The following is a 20,036-nucleotide window of genomic DNA, read 5'->3' as shown; positions in this document are numbered from 1 at the left end:
CTAAGGGATTCTTGCCCACAGTAGTAGATAAAATGGTCATCTGAGTTAAATTCACCCATTCCAGTCCATTTTAGTTCGCTGATTCCTAAAATATTGATGTTCACTCTTGCCATCTCCTGTTGATCACTTCCAATTTACCTTGATTCATGGACCTAACATTCCAGGTTCCTAAGTAATATTCTTCTTTACTGCATCGGACTTTACTTCCATCACCAGTCACATCCACAACTGGGTGTTGTTTTCACTTTGGCTCCATCCCTTCATTCTTTCTGGAGTTATTTCTCCACTCTTCTTCAGTAGTTTATTGGGCACCTGCCAACCTGGGGAGTTTATCTTTCAGTGTCATATCTTTTTGCCTTTTCATACTCTTCATGGGGTTCTACCCTGAAACCTTCTCAGACCCTGTCCCCTGCAGAAACAGATAACCAGTCCTATTTTACCTGCATGAGTCTGTACTCTGTAACAGCACTGACAGCACTTAATAGAAAGTAATGGATCTATTAGGCTTCCCTGGTAGCTCAGTTGGTAAAGAATCTGCCTGCAATGCAGGACACTGGTTCAATTCCTGGGTCAGGAAGATCCCCTGGAGAAGGGATAGGCTACCCACTCCAGTATTCTTGGGTTTCTCTTGTGGTTTAGTTGGTAAAGAATCCACCTGCAATGTGGGAGACCTAGGTTCGATCCCTGGGTTGGGAAGATCCCCTGGAGAAGGGAAAGGCTACCCACTCCAGTGTTCTGGCCTGGATAATTCCATGGGTTGTGTAATCCATGGGGTCTCAAAGAGTCAGACACGACTGAGCGACTTTCACTGGATCTATTTACCTATATGTTCCTCTGTTAGGTTATATGGGGGGGGGGGCAGGATCCAATGTTTATTCACCTTTGCATCTTCAACACTTAAAATGCTGAGTGATCATTCATTCATCCAAAAATATTTCTTGAAGGCCTGCTATGCTCAAGGTACTGGGGATATAGTGCTACCAACACAGAGATGGTCTGTGCCCTCAAAAAGCTTATAATCTATTTGGAAAAGAAGTCAATGGAACCATCAGTAAGGGGGCAGGTGCAGTGGGAGAGCAGAACAGAAGCAGCCTCTCACTTAGCGGTGTCAGAGAAAGCTTCTAAGAGTAAGCTGGTCTTGGCTGAGGGTCAGGGATGAGGAGGAATTAACCAGGAGTGCGACCTGAGGGAGCAGCCCCCAACCACCACTGAGGCAGTGTCACTGCCACCAGTGCGACCCCCACGCCGTTGAGTCCCGACACAGTGGGCAGGTGCCCCCCAAGCCACCACACCCAAGCGACGCGTTAGGAATAAGTGCTGCTGAGGAAACTATGGGAGTCGCAGACACATTCATTATCTTGACTGTGATTATGCCCTCATATACATTTGTCAAAGCTTATCAACTTATACGGGCTTCCCTGGTGCCTCAGATGGTAAAGAATCTGCCTGCAGCGCAGGAGACTGGAGTTAGATCCCTAGGTCGAAAAGATCCCTTGGAGAAGGGAAAGGCTACCCACTCCAGTATCCTTGCCTGGAGAATCCCATGGACAGAGGAGCCTGGTGGGCTACAGCCCATGGTGTCACAAACACTCAGACACAACTGAGTGACTAACACACACATCAGCTTATACAGGGGGCTTTTCTGGTGGTTCAGTGGTAAAGAATCCACCTGCAGTGCAGGAGACACAGAAGACCAGTGTTCAATCCCTGGGTTGGGAAGATCCCTGGAGAAGGGAATGACAACCCACTCAAGTATTCTTATCTGGAGAATCCCATGGACAGAGGAGCCTGGTGGGCTACAGTTCATAGGGTTGCATAAAGTCAGACAATACTGAAGCAACTTAGCACACAGCATCAACTTATACACTTGCAGTTCACTGTGTGTCAGTTATATGTCAATAAAGTTGTTTAAAAATAGCAATGAGTGGAATCAAATGAAATGAAATGTTTATTTAAAAATGAATCATTATTAGGACTTCCCTGGTGATCCAGTGGTTGAGACTCTGCGCTCCCAATGCAAGGAGCCAGGGTTCCATCCCTGCTCAAGGAACTAGATCCCACATGCTGCAACTAAAGATTCTGTGTGCTGCAACTAAGACCTGGTGGAGCCAAATAAAATTAAATAAATAAATATTTTTTTTAAAAAAAGACTCTGTGCTCCCAATGCAGGGAACACGGGTTTTATCCCTAGTCAGGGAACTAGGTTCCCACTAGCCAAATGTTATGGCCAAAGAAAGAAAAAGAAAACATGAGCCAAGTATTTTATATCTTCCTATCTGTCTTAATATTTTTCATTTTCTCTTGAATTCTTTTATTTTAAAATTTTACCTCTTTTCCTTCTTTCTAAAAGACATTATTCATGTGTTTATCTGCTTGACTTCCATCCCCATACGTTTTCTTTGGCAGCACTGTGCGGCTTGCAGGATCTTAGCTCCCCGAGCAGGATTGAATCTGAGTTCCCTATGTCGGAAGGCAGATTCTTAACCCCTGGACAACCAAGGAAGTCCCTGAGTGTCTTTATTCTTTTAGTAATTTTGTATAGGATTTAAGCTGATACTTTCTGTTGCTCATTTTTACCAGAATTTAATTTTCTGAAGGATTTGTTCAGATAGCTTTCCGATCTAGACAATGCTTTTTTGTTTGTTGCTTTGAGTAGTATTCAAATATACAGTCAGAGAAGGCAATTGTACCCCACTCCAGTACTCTTGCCTGCAAAATCCCAGGGATGGAGGAGCCTGGTAGGCTGCAGTCCATGGGGTCGCGAAGAGTCAGACACAACTGAGCGACTTCACTTTCACTTTTCCTTTCATGCATTGGAGAAGGAAATGGCAACCCACTCCAGTGTTCTTGCCTGGAGAATCCCAGGGACGCGGGGAGCCTGGTGGGCTGCCATCTATGGGATCGCACAGAGTCAGATACGACTGAAGCGACTTAGCAGCAGCAGCAGCAAATATTCAGTGGCTTACTCTCAGATGTTCCAGCTTTGACCCCCACCCCACTTTTCTCCAGACCTTCTCTTCCTTTGTCTCTGTTGACCCTGTCCTCAATTTTGATTCCTCTCTCAGCAGTCTTTCTTCAGTATAGGACCTACCCCAAAAGGAAGCCCTGATGGTCAGTTTGGAGAGTTCAAAGGGATGCTGATGCTAAGTCATTTCAGTTGTGTCCGACTCTGTGGACCCTATGGACTACAGCACCAGGCTCCTCTGTCCATGGGATTCTCCAGGCAAGAACACTGGAGTGGGTTGCCATGCCCTCCTCCAGGGGATCTTCCCCACCTAGGGATCAAACATGTATCTCTTAGTCTCCTGCACTGGCAGATGGGTTCTTTACTACTAGGCCACCTGGGAAGCCCATGAATAACAATACTTAATATGAGAATTACCCTGAACTCCAGATTCCTGGGTCAGGAAGATCCACTGGAGAAGGGATAGGCTACTCACTCCAGTATTCTTGGGCTTCCCTTGTGGCTCAGCTGGTAAAGAAACTGCATGCAATGCAGGAGACCTGGTTTGACCCCTGGGTTGGGAAGATCCCCTGGAGAACGGAAAGACTATTGACTCCAGTATTCTGCCTGGAGAAAAGTCCATGGGGTCGCAAAGAGTCAGACACGACTGAGCGACTTTTCACTTCAGTTCAGTTCAGTTCAGTTCAGTCGCTCAGTCGTGTCCAACTCTTTGCGACTCCATGAATCGCAGCGTGCCAGGCCTCCCTGTCCATCACCAACTCCCAGAGTTCACTCAGACTCACGTCCATCGAGTCAGTGATGCCATCCAGCCATCTCATCCTCGGTCGCCCCCTTCTCCTCCTGCCCCCAAATCCCTCCCAGCATCAGAGTCTTTTCCAATGAATCAACTCTTCACATGAGGTGACCAAAGTACTGGAGTTTCAGCTTTAGCATCATTCCTTCCAAAGAAATCCCAGGGCTGATCTCCTTCAGAATGGACTGGTTGGATCTCCTTGCAGTCCAAGGGACTCTCAAGAGTCTTCTCCAACACCACAGTTCAAAAGCATCAATTCTTTGGCGCTCAGCCTTCTTCACAGTCCAACTCTCACATCCATACATGACTACTGGAAAAACCATAGCCTTGACTCGACGGACCTTAGTCGGCAAAGTAATGTCTCTGCTTTTGAATAAGCTATCTAGGTTGGTCATAACTTTTCTTCCAAGAAGTAAGCGTCTTTTAATTTCATGGCTGCAATCACCATCTGCAGTGATTTTGGAGCCCCCCAAAATAGAGTCTGACAGTTTCCACTGTTCTTACTAAATCTGCGGGCCCTTGCCTTTATCCACCACTGGGGGGCGCAAAACTTCTCTCAGTTGCAACTGCAGTTGTCAAGACTGGCCTGCCAGGCTTTCTATTTGGAGCTCCTCCTGTTCTGGTACTTCTCTGACACTCAGGTTGTTTCCTCTGCTCCATAGACACCCGTAACAAGCAGGTCTGGTGATTTCTGGTGGTCATTCTCACTGCTTGTATTTGGGGTTTGTGGGGATACCTTGTTGTAATTGCTGCCCGTGATTTTTTGGTTTTGCCTCCTAGTTACTGTTTTGTGTTCATTTTTGTTTTGATGAGGATTTGCGAAATCCCAAAACCAGATACTGCTGCCATATCCCCCACCACACATACGCCTCTCTCTTACTTTTGTATGGGACTCTGCTTATGCTTTCTTCTCTTTTCATGTTGTAGTGACATGTGTGCTTGTCTATTATCTCTTTGTCCACAGACTCTAAGTGCCATGGGAGCTCAGGAACAGCACCTGGAGATATAGATGGGGCTCAAAAAATAGTTGGTGAAAGAAAAATGTTCTTTATTTGGAGGTTGAGAGAAAAGAGTCAGTCTGTGGCAGATACACAAAGGAGGATAGAAGTGGTAAGAAATAAAGCTGGAAGATTGGGCCAGGTCAGTGTAGGGTCTTGTAAGGCAGTTAAGGAGTTTGTCCTTTATACTGAAGGCAATGAAAATCCTTTAAAAGATTAAATAAGGGAGTGATCTGATGATCTTTTTCTTTTGCTTTGTTTTGTTTAACATCACAAACTGCAGTAAAGAGAATGGATTGTGGGAGGCAAAACTGGAGATTAGACTCCATCGAAATAATACAGCATTCGAGTATAAATAATGAATAAAAAAACTGAACTGAAGTGACCTGATTTTCAGATAGCTTGCACAGTGGAAAACGTAATTAGAATCCAAAGGGCAATAGATGACTAGAAGGATGAATCTCAAAAAGATGATAGTTAGCCTAGATAAATGAAAGCTCACTCATTCAGGCCTCTAATTCATAACTGATGAACAAGTAAGGCTGGTTTAATTATAGCTTGCAGAAGATAAATATTATATGATTTCACATGTGTGGAATCTGAAAACTAATACAAATGAACATATTTACAAAACAGAAACAGACTACTCACTGACTTAGAAAACAAACATTTTTAAAGGGGTGGAGGGGTAAATTAGGAATATGGGATTAACAGATATACACTGCTATACATAAAATAGATAAGCAATAAGGATTTACTGTATAGCACAAGAAGCCATGGGGCTTCCCAGGTGGCGCTAGTGGTAAAGAATCCGCCTGCCAATGCAGGAGATGCAAGAGATGTGAGTTCAGTCCCTGGGAAGGGGGAAGATCCCCGGAGTAGGCAATGGCACCCACTCCAGTATTCTTGCCTGGGAAATCCCATGACAGAGGAGCCTAATGGGCTACAGGCCGTGGAGCCACAACGAGTCAGACATGATTGAGCGACAGAGCACAGAGAACTATATTCAGTATCTTGTAATAACCTATAACGGAAAGGAATCTCAAAAAGAATATGTATAACTGAAATACTTTGCTATACACCTGAAATTTATCTTTATGGATTTATTTTTATTTTTGGTTGTGCTGGTCTTTGTTGCTGTCTGTGGACTCCCCATTGCAGTGGCTTCTCTTGTCGGGAAGCATGGGCCCTAGAGCACATGGGCCTCAGTAGTTGGGGATCTCAGGTTTATTTGCCCTGTGACATGCAGGATCTTAGTTCCCAGACCAGGGATCAAGCCTGAGTCCCTTGCATTGGCAGGCAGATTCTTAACCACTGGACCACCACGAAGTCCCTGTACATCTGAAATTAACACAATATTATAAATCAACTGTAGTTCAAATAAGAAAAGTAATAGCTTGTGTAACAGCAATATACAAAGTGACACTATGGTTAAGTTGAACAAAAATGTTAACTTGCTTTTTTAAAAAACAAAAATAGCTTGTTTTAAAAATTCACATTGAGGGCTTTCCTGGTGTCACAATGGTAAAGAATCTGCCTGTCAACGCAGGGGACACAGGTTTGACCCCAGTCTGGGAATATCCCATATGCCATGGGGCAACTAAGCCCATTCACCACAGCTACTGAGCCTGTGCTTTAGAGCCCAGGAGCCACAACTACTGAAGCCCATGTGTGTACTCCACAGCAGGAGAAACCACTGCAATGAGAAGCCTGTGCACCACAGCTAGAGAGTAGCCCCTGTTCTCTGCAACTAGAGAAAAGTCTGAGCAGCATGAAGACCCAGCACAGCCGAAAAAAAAAAAAATCACATTGAGATATGATTCATGTGTGACATAATTAATCCAGTAAGATTACGATTCAGTATTTTTAGTATATTCACAGATATGTGCAACCATTACTGTAATCAATTTTAGAACATTTCCGTCACCTCAAAAAGAAACCTCATACCCATTCAATGTCATCCTCCTAGCCCTAATTACCCTTCTCTCCACGCTAAGCAACCACTAATCTACTTTTTGTCTCTATAGGTTATCCATTTCAGGAGCTCCATAAAAATGGAATTATATATTATGTGGCCTTTTCTGACTGGCTTCTTTCATTTACCATATGCTTTCAAGATACATTAAATTGAAATTTATTGAAATTGAAAATTATCAGTGCTTTATTCTTTCTATGGCTTCCCAGGTGGCTCAGTGGTAAAGAATCCACCTGCCAAACAGGAGATGCAGGTTTGATCCCTGGGTCGGGAAGATCCCCTGGAGAAGGAAATGGCAACCCACTCCAGTATTCTTGCCTGGAGAATCCCATGGACAGAAGGAGCCTGGTGGGCTATGGTCCATGGGGCACAAAGAGTCAGATACTATTTAGCAACTAAACAGCAGCATCCTTTTTATGGATAAATAATATTCAGTTGTATGTACACACCACATTTGGTTTCTCCATTTTCTGTTTATAGACATTTGGGTTGTTTCCATTGCAGGGCAGGCAGAACTTTACTTCTACCCTTCTCAGGTCCTCAGTTGGAGCTCTTTAACAAAAAGATAGATTAACAGGGGAAAAATAAATTTATTAACACATGCAATGCACATCACACATGAGAAACTTCAGCAAAGAGTAACTCGAAGCAGTGACTTAGAACTCTGGCTAACATGGTATCTTCAAGAAAAAGACAATAAATCTGTGGAGAAATGCTAGGACGAAAGAAAAGGGTTTTAGGCCTCTAAGGGTGGCCATCTATGGGAAGATAAATAAATGGGAGGAAACTAATGCAGTAATGTTTGTTTGCAGGTTTTTCTGATGCCATCTCTGGGCTGATAAGAGTCTAGACTGTGGAGTGTCTCTAGTAAAGGAGAATTTATAGCCTGACTTTAGGCAGAAGAGGAGGAGGGTAGAGAGAGAGCTTTTTCTCTGTTTGCTGTTTTTAATTGCCTTAAGCTCAATTTTTTTTTTTTTGGTCAAAGAGACGTATTTTGAGATGACATATTCTGGTTTCCTTCAGCATCTTTTGGCTATTAGGAATAATGCTGTAATAAACATTCATGTACAAGTTTTGGTGAGGACATGTGTTTTCATTTCTCTTGAGTGTGTGCTGTCAGTCTCTTCAGGTGGGTCAGACTCTTTAGCCCAGCAGGCTCCTCTGTCCATGGGATTCTCCAGGCAAGGATACTGGAGTGGGTTACCATGCCCTTCTCCATTCTTTTGGGTATATAACCAGAAATGGAATTGCTGGGTCATTTAATTTGGTCTTTGGCTCCATTAATAGACAGTGTTCAGGATGTGCTAAGTGATAGCACCATCTGTCATCTGATTTATAGTCTTGGGCTACACATTTTGACAAACTGGACTATGTACAGTCAAGAGAGACGGGGTAATGGGGAAGAGATTGTTAAGTGAGTCACTTGAAGAACAGCGGGAGGATTTAGAGGCATTTAGCTGGAGAAAAGAAACTAAAGAGGAAACAAGAGACATCCTCAAACATCTGAAGGGTTGTGACACAGAAGAGGGATTAACCACAGGACAGAATGAGGCCTACTTGGTAGAAGTCACAGAGAAACATAATTGGCCTAAAGATTTTCCTTTCTTCCTTTCTTCTTTCCTTACTCCCTCCTTCTTTCCTTTCCAATTATTTTATTTTTTAAAATTAAGTAATTAATTTTTAAAAGGTTTTTATTTATTTCTTAAAACTTAACATGTACATAATAGGAAACCAAATACTACAAGAAAAAAAACAAAGTCAGTTCCTTATCACACGCAGTTTATTGTTTGATACGTCCTTCTAGGTATAATTTGACTATAAAATTTTATTATTTATTCATTTTTGGCTGCGCTGGATCTTCACTGTTATGTGTGAGCTATCTCTTGTTGCAGCGAATGGTGGCCACTTTCTAGTTGCAGTTACTGGGCTTCTCATCACGGTGGCTTCTCTAGTTGCAGAGCACGGGCTGTAGGGCATTTGGGCTTCAGCAGCTGTGTTACATGGGTTTAGTTGTACCGAACAGGTTTTGTTGCCATGTGGCACGTGGGATTGTCCTTAGCCAGGGTCTGAACCTGTGTCCCCTGCACTGGCACTGGCACGTGGATCTGTAACCACTGAGCCACCAGGGAGGTCCTCTTGAGTTCTTCTGACATAACCTTAGTAGTCTTGTCCCATTCTCTCTTCAATCCAGTCTAAATCAGGTTTGCTGCTGCTGCTGACTTGCTTCAGTCATGTCTGACTTTTCGCAGCTCCATGGACTGTAATTTTGCTAAGTACTCTGTACCAAATTTTTAAAAGTTCCTATCTATTCCTAGTTTGTTAACATATATATATATATTTTGGCTGTGCGAGGTCTTCGTTGCTGCTTATGCTTTCTGTAGCTTCAGTGATTGGAGGCTACTCTAATTGCAGTCTGAGAGCTTCTCATTGCAGTGGCTTCTTTTATTATGGAGCACTGGCTCTAGGCACTTGGGCTTCAGTAGTTGTGGCCCATGGGCTTAGTTGCTCCAAGACATGTGGAATCTTCCCAGACCAGGGATCGAACTCATGTCCCCTGCGTTGGCAGGATTCCTAACCACTGGACCACCAACGAAGTCCAATGTTTTTTTTTTCCAATTTTTTACATTTATCTTTTATTTTTCTGCCATGCCACATGCAGGATCTTAGTTCCCCAACCAGAGATGGAACCCGGGCCTTGGCAGTGAAAGCACTGAGTCCTAACCACTGAACTGCCAGGGAATTCCCATGTTTTTTAAAAAATCATCAATGGGTTTTGAATTTTATCAAATAGCTTTCCTACATTCATTGAGAGGCTTATATGATTTTTCTCCTTTATACTGTTAATGTAGTGAATCATATTACTTGGTTCTCCAGTGTTCACTGGAATTCCTGAAATAAATCCTAACTGACTCAATGTTGTATATTTTTAGCATATCAGTGGATTCTGTTTGCTAATATTTTGCATCAAAGTTAATGAGAGATGGGCTTATAATTTTCCTATTTCTTAAAAATTTGTTCAAGTTACATTGTCTCATAAAATGAATAAGAAATTGTTTCTTTTTAAAATGTTTGTTTATTTACGGCTTCTACCTGGTCTTCATTGCTGCCTGTAGGTATTCCCTAGCTGCTGTGAGCAGGGGCTGCTCTCTCATTGCAGCGGCTTCTCTTGCTGCAGAGCATAGGCTCTAGGGTGCTCAGGCTTCAGTAGTTGTGGCTTGCAGGAAAGTGTTTCTTTTTATCTATTATCTAGAAAAGTTTTTGTTAGATCTTCCTTAAATGGAACAATTAACCAGTACATCTATTGAGGTCTAGAATTTTCTTGTGGGAAAGTTTTTATATTATGTATTCAATTTATTTAAGCGATATGAAACCATTCAGGTTTTTTTTTTTTAATTTATTTGGCTGCTGCAGGTCTTAATTGTATTATGCGGGATCTTTCAGTTGCAGCATGCAGGATTTTTCATCTGGGGCATGCAAGCTCTTAATTATGGCATGTGGGATCTAGTTCCCTGACCACAGATGGAACCCAGGCCCCTTGCATTGGAAACTCCAACTTTTAGCCACTGGACCACCAGGGACATCCCCAGAATTTTCTGTTACTTCTTTGATCAGCTTAGGTAAGTTTGTTTTCCTAAGAATATTTCTCTTTCAATCAAATCTTAAAACTTATTTTAATAAAATTACTCATAATATTCTCTTGTTATCTGTAGAATCTATAGGAAGTCTCCTTTTTTACTCCTGATACAGGAACAAACTTAGTTTTGTTGATCTTCAATATTGCATAATTATTTTGTATTTCATTAATTTCAGTTCTTACCTTTATTATTTACTTTCCTCTACTTTCTTTGAGTTTAATTTGTTCTCTTTTTCTGATTTCTCGAAAAGGATGCTTATGGCTAGGGCTACCACGTTGGACAACAAAGACCTAAAGGACGCAAAAGTAATGATCCCAGTTGTTATCGTTATTTAATTTACCAATCTGATCCCTGCAGAAAACAAATAGATCCTGGAGGATTGCAGTGAACTACTGCAAACTAAACCAACTACTAGCCGTAGTTGCAGATGCTTTTCCATATGTGGTATCATTGCAGAGCAGAAAAATAAATAGGCCTTAAGTATATGTTTTGGTTTGTTTTTTTTTTTCCTTAAGTATATGGTATGGGCTTCCCAGGTGGCTCAGTGATAAAGAATCCACCTGCCAAGCAGGAGACACAGGTTCAATCCCTGGGTTGGGAAAATCCCCTGGAGAAAGAAATGGTGACCCACTCCACTAATCTTGCCTGGGAAATTCCATGGACAGAGTAGCCTGGCAGGCTCCAATCCATGGGGTCATATAGAGTTGGACATGACTTAGTTAAACCACCACCACTAAGCACATGGTGGAAAAGGCAATAGCAACCCGCTCCAGTACTCTGGCCTGGAAAATCCCATGGATGGAGGAGCCTGGTGGGCTGCAGTCCATGGGGTCGCTAGGAGTCAGACATGACTGAACAACTTCACTCTCATGCATTGGAGAAGGAAATGGCAACCCACTCCAGTATTCTTGCCTGGAGAATTCCAGGGACGGGGGAGCCTGGTGGGCTGCCGTCTCTGGGGTCGCACAGAGTCGGACACAACTAAAGTGACTTAGCAGCAGCAGCAGCAGCAGCAAGCACACGGTATGCAACCACTGCTCTGGAAAACATTATTTTCCATCCCTATCAGAAAGTAGAACAGACACAGTTCACATTCTCTTGGAGAAGGCAACAATATACATTTTCAGTCTGGCCCCAAGGCTATGTTAAATCTCCTACCCTTTGTCAGAAAATAGTCTAGGGACTTCCCTGGTGGTCCACTAGTTAAGAATCCACCACCAGTGCAGGGAATGCTGGTTTGATCTCTGGTCAGGAAGATCCCACCCGCTGCAGGGGTACTAGGCCAAGTGCCCCAGCTACTGAAGCCCGGGCACCTGGAGCCCCTGCTCCACAACAAGAGAAGCCCTTGCACTACAACTAGAGACTAGATCCCCGCTCACTGCAACTAGAGAAAGCCCCCAGGTAGCAACACCCAAAATGAAAAAATTTTAAAAAGAGAAAAGAGTCTAAAGGGACCTGACCAGCTGCAGCTGTACATCTCTCAGAACATCACTATACTGATCTGCTATATTAATAACATCATGTAAACTGGACTGGTTGACAGAAAGTGGCAAGTATGTCAGATGCCTTTCGGTAAGACACTTGTTTTCCAGAGGGTAGTATGTTACCAAGTCTAAGCTTGCTCTGCTCACTGCATGACAGGCCAAAGCCAATTAATCAGACGAGATGTTGAGGCAAGGAATATGATTTTGGCAGACTAATGTCTCAAAATAACTACTTTATCAGGGTCTGGAGGCCAGGTTCTTTTATAGATCAGAGATGGGGGAGGTGAAGAACAAAATAAAAAGGCCATTAATCTTGCAAATACCTCCTAGAATGACAGGCCTCAGGCAGGGAATGTGTTAATTTCTTCCTTCTTGCCATCCACAGGTAGACAAGGTTCTGAAGAAAGGTACTTACTTCAGTTTAACAGTCAGATAGAGGGTCAGGGTCCTCTGAGGCAGGCCATTATCTATGATCATAATAACAAATAAGCATATGATTGTGCTCGTTTCACATGCTAGTAAAGTTATTCTCAAAATCCTTTATGCTAGGCTTTAGCAGTACTTGAACCAAGAACTTCCAGATGTGCAAGCTGCGTTTAGAAGAGGCAGAGGAACCAGAGAGCAAATCACCAACATTTGTTGGATCCTAGAGAAAGCAAGGAAATTCGAGAAAAACATCTACTTCAGCTTCACTGACTACGCTAAAGCCTTTGACTGTGTGGATCACTATAAACTGTAGAAAATTCTTAAAAAGAAGGGAATACCTACCAGACCACCTTCCTGTCTCCTGAGAAACCTGTATGCAGTTCAAGAAGCAACACGAACAACTGACTAGTTGTCAGAACCAGGCATGGAACAACCGACTGGTTCAAAACTGTGAAAGGAGGACGACACCGCTGGATATAGTCACCTTGCTTATTTAACTTATATGCAGAGAACATCATACCAAAGGCTGGGCTGAATGAATCACAAACTGAAATCAAGATTGCTGGGAGAAATATCAACAACCTCAGATATGTGGATGATACCACTCTAATGGCAGAATGTGAAGAAAAACTAAAAGAAGTGAAAGAAGAAGTGAGTGAAAAAGCTGGCTTAAACCTCAACATTAAAAGGCTAAGATCATGGCATTGGTCCCATCACTTAAAAGCAAACAGAAGGGGAAAAAGTGGAAGCAGTAATATATTTTATTTCCTTGGGCTCCAAAATCACTGTGGATGGTGACTCCAGCCATGAAATTAAAAGACTCTTGCTAGGACTTCCCTGGTGGTTCAGTGGTAAAGAATCTGCCTGCCAATGCAAGACATACAGGTCCCTGGTCCAAGAAGATCCCACATGCTGCTGAGCAACTAAAACCTATGCACCTGAGCTTGTGCCCTAGAGCCCAGGAACTGCAACAAGAGAAGCAGCCACAATGAGAAGCCCCAACTCCACAACTAGAGAAAAGTCTGCAAAGCAACAAAGACCCAGCACAACTAAAAATAAACAAACAAAAAAAGATGCTTGACAAAAAAAGCTATGAGAAACCTAGACAGCATATTAAAAAGCAGAGACACCATTTTGTTTACAAAGGTCCCTATAGTCAAAGCTATGGTTTTTCCAGCAGTCATGTACAGATATGAGAGCTGTACCATACAGAAGGCTAAGCACTGAAGAACTGATGCTTTCAAATTGTGGTGCTGGAGAAGACTCTTGAGAGGGCCATGGACTGCAAGGAGATCAAACCAATCAATCCTAAAGGAGATCAACCCTGAATATTCATTAGAAGGACTGATGCTTAAACTGAAGCTCCAATACTTTGGCCACCTGATTCAAACAGCCGACTCGTTGGAAAAGACCCTGATGCTGGGAAAGATTGAAGACAAAAGGAGAAGGGGTGGCAGAGGATGAGATGGTTAGATAGCATCACTGATTCAGTGGACATGAATCTGGGCAAACTCCTGGAGACAGTGAAAGACAGGGGAGCCTGGTGTGCTGCCGCCCATGGGGTCATAAAGAGTCTGACACAATTTAGCGACTAAACAACAACAACAGCGTAACAAAAGCAAGGAAAAGCAAGTCAAAGAAACAGTTCCAACGTGGAGTCAGAATTGGCTTTCCCCTGCAACACAGGTATTAACCTTTTTTCAGAGTTCCTTTCAGAATTAGCTATTGCATTGTGACTGCTCAGCAGTCCAACTTCTCCTTCTGTCCAGTCCTGTTTCCCTCCTTTCTTGCAAGTGTTGATCCCAAGAGCACTCACTAATAAACTGCCTGCACTCTAATCTCCACTTTAGAATTGGCTTCCCTGGAAACTCAACCTGTGACCAAGGGAAAAGTTTTACCAGGCAAAGATAAACCAAAAGCAAATCGGGATTTTGATGTGATATAATTCAAGGCAAAAAATTATGGGACAAAGGAGAGAGTGTTACATAACAATAAAAGTTCAGTTCAGTTCAGTTCAGTCGCTCAGTCGTGTCTGACTCTTTGCAACCTCACAAACCACAGCATGCCAGGCCTCCCTGTCTATCACCAACTCCCGGAGTTCACTCAGACTCACGTCCATCGTGTCAGTGATGCCATGCAACCATCTCATCCTCTGTTGTCCCCTTCTCCTCCTGCCCTCAATCTTTCCCAGCATCAGGGTCTTTTCAAATGAATCAGCTCTTCGCATCAGGTGGCCAAAGTACTGGAGTTTCAGCTTCAAAATCAGTCCTTCCAATGCATACCCAGGACTGATCTCCTTTAGGATGGACTGGTTAGATCTCCTTGCAGTCCAAGGGACTCTCAAGAGTCTTCTCCAACACCACAGTTCAAAAGCATCAATTCTCTGTGCTCAGCTTTCTTTATAGTCCAACTCTTACATCCATACATGACCACTGGAAAAACCATAGCCTTGACTAGATGGACATTTGTTGGCAAAGTAATATCTCTGCTTTTGAATATGCTATCTAGGTTGGTCATAACTTTCCTTCCAAGGAATAAGCGTCTCTTAATTTCACGGCTGCAGTAACCATCTGCAGTGATTTTGGAGGCCCCAGAAATTAAGTCTGACAGTTTCCACTGTTTCCCCATCTATTTCCCATGAAGTGATGGGACCGGATGCCATGATCTTCGTTTTCTGAATGTTGAGCTTTAAGCCAACTTTTTCACTCTCCTCTTTCACTTTCATCAAGAGGCTGTTTAGTTCTTCTTCACTTTCTGCCATAAGGGTGGTGTCATCTGCATATCTGAGGTTATTGCTATTTCTCCCGGCAATCTTGATTCCAGCTTGTGCTTCCTCCAGCCCAGTGTTTCTCATGATGTACTCTGCGTATAAGTTAAATAAGCAGGGTGACATCATACAGCCTTGACGTACTCCTTTTCCTATTTGGAACCAGTCTGTTGTTCCATGTCGAGTTCTGTTGCTTCCTGACCTGCATACAGGTTTCTCAAGAGGCGGGTCATGTGGTCTGGTATTCCCATCTCTCTCAGAATTTTCCACACACAGTCAAAGGCTTTGGCATAATCAGTAAAGCAGATGTTTTTCTGGAAATCTCTTGCTTTTTCCATGATGCAGTGGATGTTCGCAATTTGATCTCTTGTTCCTCTGCCTTTTCTAAAACCAGCTTGAACATCTGGAAGTTCACGGTTCACGTATTGCTGAAGCCTGGCTTGGAGAATTTTGAGCATTACTTTACCAGCATGTGAGATGAGTGCAATTGTGCGGTAGTTTGAGCATTCTTTGGCATTGCCTTTGGGATTGGAATGAAAACTGACCTTTTCCAGTCCTGTGGCCACTGCTGAGTTTTCCAAATTTGCTGGCATATTGAGTGCAACACTTTCACAGCATCACCTTCCAGGATTTGAAATAGCTCAACTGGAATTCTATCATATCCACTAGCTTTGTTCGTAGTGATGCTTCCTAAGGACCACTTGACTTCACATTCCAGGATGTCTGGCTCTAGGTGAGTGATCACACCATTGTGATTATCTGGGTCGTGAAGATCTTTTTTGTACAATTCTTCTGTGTATTCTTGCCACAGAGAGAACAAGAAAATATAACCATAATAAATATGTTTAGCAATGTAGGCTCAAAATATATAAATTTTAATAGTTAACTTTATTGAGTACCTTCTTTCTGTTGGGCATGCTCAATAGGCTTTACATGCATTAATTCTTACTTTTCATTACAATCCTATAAGAAAGTACTGAGAATTCCTTGATGGTCCAGTGGTTAAGACTCTGTGCTTCCACTGCAGGGGGCACAGGTTTGATCCCTGGTTAGGAACTAAGATCCTGCAAACTGTGCAGCCAAAAAAAAAAAGTACTATTATTCTCCCTATTTTGCAGTTATAAAACAACAACTTACAAATTTAGGAAAGAAAAAATAAATCAACTGTTAGAACTGGAAATATTTACATAGGTCTCTTAGAAACAGATGGATCTAGAAGACAAACAGGGACTTCTCTGACGGTCCAGTGGTTAAGAATCCACCTTGCAACGCATGGGAAGAGGGTCCGAGGAAGTAACATCCCATAAGCCTCGCAGCAATTAAGATGTGAAGCAGCCAAATAAACAAAAATAATACATAAGGAAAGACAATAAGCAGAGATATAAAAGATCTGAATAATGAAATTAATACGCTCCATATATTATATATGAAGAATTCTACATCTAACAGATAATACATTTTTTTAGCATGTGTAAAACATTTACAAAAAATGACCACGTACAAAATTACAAAGGAAGCCTTAATATTACGTTTTAAAGAATCAGTGTTACACAGCCATGTTCTATGACTGTAATACAATAACATGAGAAATTACTAAGCAAAGGATAACTTTTTAAAGTTGACAAATGTCTGGAAACTAAAAACTTTACGAATAGTAAAATTTGGGTTACAAAAAGTCGGAGAAATTATGAAATACTTTAAATAAAAGTTTATCCGAGTTTCTAGGCTACAACTAAGGCTTTAATTAGAGATGTAGAATGTTAAATATATTAGAAAGAAACCAAAAAAATTTGGAACCTAATGAACAAAGCAATCAACTCAAGAATGAATCAACTATTAGAACTGTGGTTTTTAACATACCCTCTCAGGCAAACAATAGGGTGCAGTACAGAAGATCTGAAGAATAGCATTAAGAAGCTAAATTTGTGAAATATCCCATCATGTGCATGCTAAGTTGTGTCTGACTCTTTGTCACCACATGGACTGTAGCCTGCCGATCTCCTCTGTCCATGGGATTCTCCAGCCAAGAATACTGGAGTGGGTTGCCATTTCCTCCTCCAAGGGATCTTGCCGATCCAGGGACTGAATGCCTGTCTTCTGGGATTTCTGCATTGGCAGGCGATTTTTTACCACTGCTCCACTTGGGAAGTCCAATGTCAAATATATGATGAGGAAATAGAATAACTATAACCTGTGAATAAGAGAGGAAACAAGAGAACAGTATTTAGAATAATAAAGAAGACAAAAGAGCAGCAGCAGCTACAGCAAATAAGCAAAATATAGAATGAAAATGGGACAGACTCCACAGACACAACTCAAACACAACAGATTTTTTGTTGTTAATTTAAATGTAGTTTTCCATTATGGCTTATCACAGGATATTGAATATAGTGCTCTGTGCTATACAGTAGGACCTTGTAGTTTAGCCTTTCTATATATAATAGTTTTCATCTGCTAGTCCCACACTCCCAATCCTCCCTCCCAGATACCCCTTCCACTTGGCAACCACAGGTCTGTTTTCTATAACTGTGAGCCTGTTTCTGTTTCATAGATATGTTCACTTGTTGTATTTTAGATTCCACATACAAGTAATATCATATGGTATTTGTCTTTCTCTGACTTACATTGCTTAGTATGATCATCTCTGGGTCCATCCATGCAGCTGCAAATGGCATTATTTCATTCTTTTTAATGGCCTATATTCCATTGTGTGTGTGTGTGTCTGTATATATATGTGTGTGTGTATATATAATATATATGTGTATATGTATATATATATATATGAAGGAGATGGCAACCCACTCCAGTATTCTTGCCGGGAAATCCCATGGACAGAGGAGCCTAGTGGGCTACAATCCATGGGGTCGCTATATATATATAGACTACATTTTCTTTACCCATTCATCTGTCAATGGACATTTTTATTTCCATGTCTTGGCTATTGTAAATAGTATTGCTATGAACATAGGGGTGCACCCATCTTTCTGAATTATAGTTTTGTCCAGGTAAATTCCCAGAGGAGTGGGATTGCTGGGTCGTATGGCAACTCTAGTTTTCTGAGGAACCTTCATACTGTTTTTCATAGTGGCTGCATCATCTTACATTCCCACCAACAGTGTGGGAGGGTTCCATTTTCTCCACACCCTTTCCAGCATAGATTGTTTGTAGACTTCTTAAAAAAATGGTCATTCTGTCTGGTGGAACATGGCACCTCATTGTTTTGATTTGCATTTCTCTAATAATTAGCAATGATGAGCATTTTTTCATGTGCCTATTAGCCATCTACATGTTTTCTTTGGAGAAATGTCTATTTGGGTCTTCTGGGGAATTCCCTGGCAGTCCAGTGTTTAGGACTACAAGCCATGTGGTGTGGCCAAAAAAAATTTTAATCTTCTGCCCATTTTCTGATTGAGTTGTTTGTTATTGAATTATAAGAGCTGTTGGTGTATTTTGGAAATTAAGCCCATGCCAGTAGTATCATTTGCAAACATTTCTCTCAGTCCATAGGGTGTCTTTGTGTTTTGTTTATAGTTTCCTTTGCTATGCAAAAGCTTATACGTTTGATTAGGTACCATTCGTTTATTTTTGGCTTTATTTATATTCCCTTGGGAGACTAAGCTAAGAAAACATTGGTAAATTTATGTCAGGGAATGCTTTGCCTGTGTTTTCTTCTAGGAGTTTTATAGTTTTATATCTTATGTTTAAGTCTTTAAGCCATTAAGAATTTATTTTGACACAACAGGTTTTTAAAATTTTCTTCACTAGATTATTGGCTTATTATAAAAGGATACAACTCAGGGATCAGCCTAATGGAAGAGATGTAAAGGGCAAAGTATGTGGGAGTTTCCATCCCCTTTCCAGGTACCATTGTCCCCGCATCTCCACATGTTCTCCAACTCAGAAGCTCCTTCAACAGATTAGAAAAAAATAACAATATTGGACTTTCCTGGAGGTCCAGTGCTGAAGACTCTGTGCTTCCACTGCAGGGGGTGATAGTTCCATCGCTCGTTGGGGTACAGTCCCACGTGCCATGTGGCCAGAAACGAAATAAAACAGTACAATAGTATTAACAACCGTACACTAGTGAATTTATAAGCCTAGACGAAATGTAGAAATTTCTGGGAAAATACAAATAGCAAAATGGACTTCCCTGGCCATCCAGTGGTTAGGACTCCATGCTTTCACTGCAGAGGGCCCAAAGTGGCCTTAAACAAACAAAGTTTAAAAATAAATAAATAAAATGTTAATCAAAGACTTTCACTGGGACTTCCCCAGTGGTGCCTGAGCTAAGACTTGGTGCTCCCAATACAGGGGCCCCAGGTTCGATCCCTGGTTCAAGGAACTAGATCCCACATGTCACTACTAAGAGTTTGCAAGCCACAACAAATATCTTGCCTGGTGTACAAAGATCGAGGATCCTGCCTTGCGGCAACTGCTGCTGCTGTTGCTGCTAAATCGCTTCAGAGTTGTGTCCGACTCTGTGCGACCCCGTAGATGGCAGCCCACCAGGCTCCCCCGCCCCTGGGATTCTCCAGGCAAGAATACTGGAGTGGGTTGCCATTTCCTTCTCCAATGCATGAAAGTGAAAAGCGAAAGTGAAGTCGCTCAGTCATGTCCGACTGTTAGTGACCCCATGGACTGCAGCCTACCAGGCTCCTCCGTCCATGGGATTTTCCAGGCAAGAGTACTACAGTGGGTTGCCATTGCCTTCTCCCTTGCGGCAACTAAGACCCATCAAAGCCAGATAAAGAAATATTTTTTGAAAAATTTTAAAAGACTTTCCTACCAAAACTTTTGACCCAGATGATTTTACCGATATGTTCTACTGACCTTCAAAAATAGTTTCTTGCTACTTTTATGCAAGCTTTCCAGAAACTAGAAAAAGAATTGTGCAGGGTTTTGTTTTTTTTTTTTTGGTTGTACTGGGTCTTCGCTGCAGCACCTGGGCTTCTCTAGTTGTGCCATGTGAGCTTAGTTGCTCCACATCCGATGG

General features: G+C 42.1%; 1 long non-coding RNA gene across 2 annotated transcripts in view; it reads right to left on the bottom strand.

Moving 5' to 3' along the window:
• Positions 1-14,201: 14,201 nt before the first annotated feature.
• Positions 14,202-20,036, bottom strand: part of LOC138437531 (uncharacterized) — a 9,174-nt gene continuing 3,339 nt past the window's right edge. Inside the window, exons 2-5 of one of the 2 annotated variants that reach the window (XR_011256019.1) lie at positions 16,904-17,234; positions 16,231-16,352; positions 15,943-16,114; positions 14,202-15,844 (exon numbers count right to left, since the gene is read on the bottom strand). This is a non-coding gene — a long non-coding RNA (uncharacterized lncRNA). The other variant, XR_011256018.1, reaches the window with a different exon arrangement.

This window comes from Ovis canadensis, chromosome 3 (genome assembly GCF_042477335.2).
Source record: "Ovis canadensis isolate MfBH-ARS-UI-01 breed Bighorn chromosome 3, ARS-UI_OviCan_v2, whole genome shotgun sequence".
Lineage (NCBI taxonomy): Eukaryota > Metazoa > Chordata > Mammalia > Artiodactyla > Bovidae > Ovis > Ovis canadensis.
This window is presented reverse-complemented; position numbering and strand designations above follow the sequence as displayed.